The 1,971-nt window shown below is 40.7% G+C and overlaps 1 protein-coding gene across 1 annotated transcript in view; it reads left to right on the top strand.

Annotated features, from left to right (window-relative positions):
• LOC101649462 (polyunsaturated fatty acid lipoxygenase ALOX15) overlaps positions 1-1,971 on the top strand; it is a 46,609-nt gene that overhangs the window by 27,288 nt on the left and 17,350 nt on the right.

Here is a 1,971-nt window from a genome sequence, read left to right as displayed (position 1 = left end):
TGGTCACATATTTTTTACATTTTTATTGGCACCTAATCCACACATCATACAAGTCAATAGTTCAATCCTATCAAGAAGAAGTATACAGTCAGTACCACAATCCATTTTAGAACACTCCCCCACCCCATGGTTAAGTCACCTTTAAAATGAGTTGTGTAATCACAATCAGCTCTAGAGCTCCTTCCCCACTTCATTGTTTATGCCTAGAATCCCCTAACCCTCCCTAGCTTCCATCCACCCCACCCCTATATTCTCGATAAACACTGGCTTCAGTTATTATCTCTTTGCATTCATTCTTGTGCTTCTCAAACTGGGAAACCCAATAAAAACATTAAAAAACAAAATCAAAATAGAAATAAAGTGGTATCAGTTATTTTTCTATGTTCACAGTTGATAGAGCTGTTAACATTTGAGGAACATCCCACATATGTTTGTATGTTGTTTAATGCTCAGTTGATTAAACTTCTATGTCTATACACAGAGCGGTGAAAAATAATTTTCTTTAATATTTAAACATTGGTTACATGCTAATTTACATTCCATTAAGCAATTTAAACTGCATTTACTAATTCACTATGATGAATCATTTAAAATACATTTTAAGCACAACACAAAATAAATGCAAATAAAATTATTTCAAGACTTACTATAGTTATATTTAAAATCCTTCCAGTCCTTCCTTTATTCTGAGCTGTCTCTGGGTGAATTGGAATAGTTTATCTTCTGGCTACTTATTAAGCCCCCTAACCACTTTTTTGCTATCATCAGTAATATCTGATTTGTGTGTGCGTGTGCTATGACATTGTCACATAGACTTCCTTTGCGGCAGATCCACTGAGGTGCTAGAATCTAGCTTTTCAGAGGATCGATTCTTGGAAGGGTCTCTGAGGTTGGTTGTAAATCCCAAAGAACTGTCTTTTCCCATGAAAATCTCCTGCTACCCCGGTAAGAGTTTTAATTTCAATAGACTATTTTCTAGAGCTGTTATAGGTTTACAGGAACATTTTGCAGAAGTCCAAGAAAGTTCTCATATAGCCGCTCCTCCCTGCAAACATTTTCTTTTATTCACATTTGCATTCCGGTGGAACATTTGTTACAACTGAAGACAAGATTGCTCTATTGCTATTAACTAAGGTCCATAATTTCTATTGTTAGCTGTCATTGAATTGGCCCTGACTCAGTAACCTCATGCACAACAGGATCAGACCATTGTGACCATAGCCATTTTATTTGGAAATAGACCAACAGACTTTTCTTCCCATGTTGTCTTAGCCTGAATATTCCACTGAACCCTGGTCAGCATCACAGCACTATGCAACTTCTACTGACTGATAGGTGTTGGCTGTACATGAGGTGCATTCACCAGGACTTGAATCAAGTTCTCTCTCATGGAAGGTGAGAAATCTCCCACTGAACCACAACTGTCCTCTTAGTTTGGGTTGTTGTTGTTAGGTGCCATCAAGTCAGTTCCACCTCATAGTGACCCTATGTACCACAGAATGAAATAATGCCTGGTCCTGCACCATCCTCACAATTGCTCTTATGTTTGGGCCTGTGACAGGTAGGTTTATTGTGCCAACCTTGCCAATAGGAGCATGTGAGATTAATGAGGTCACAGTTTGATTGGTGGGCAAAGAGATAAATGGCTTGGCAATGCCTGCCCCTCGCTCTCTTGCTCTCTGTTGGTCCGACTAGCTTGCGGCTGCTTTAGCTAGTTCTCTGCCTCAACTTGTGAGCTACACTACCCGTGGGACAGCCAACCTGTGGATCATGTTGCTAGAGCTTGAGGTTCCTTCGAGACCTGCTTCACCACACTGCTGTGTGTACACTGCTTGAGTTTGAGGCTGGTGGATCCTGTCATCATGGAGTGCTTGAGATCAATATCCTCTCCGGGCCTGCTTTGCTAAGCTCCTGACTATTGATGACCCATCCTGCTGTTTGCTGCCTGGGGCCTCTGCCTGCATTGCCAGA

This window comes from Echinops telfairi, unplaced genomic scaffold, assembly GCF_000313985.2.
Source record: "Echinops telfairi isolate 266 unplaced genomic scaffold, ASM31398v2 ScPeMD7_2010;HRSCAF=2546, whole genome shotgun sequence".
Classification (NCBI taxonomy): domain Eukaryota; kingdom Metazoa; phylum Chordata; class Mammalia; order Afrosoricida; family Tenrecidae; genus Echinops; species Echinops telfairi.
Note: the sequence above shows the minus strand (reverse complement) of the source record. Positions and strands in the feature narration are given on the sequence as shown.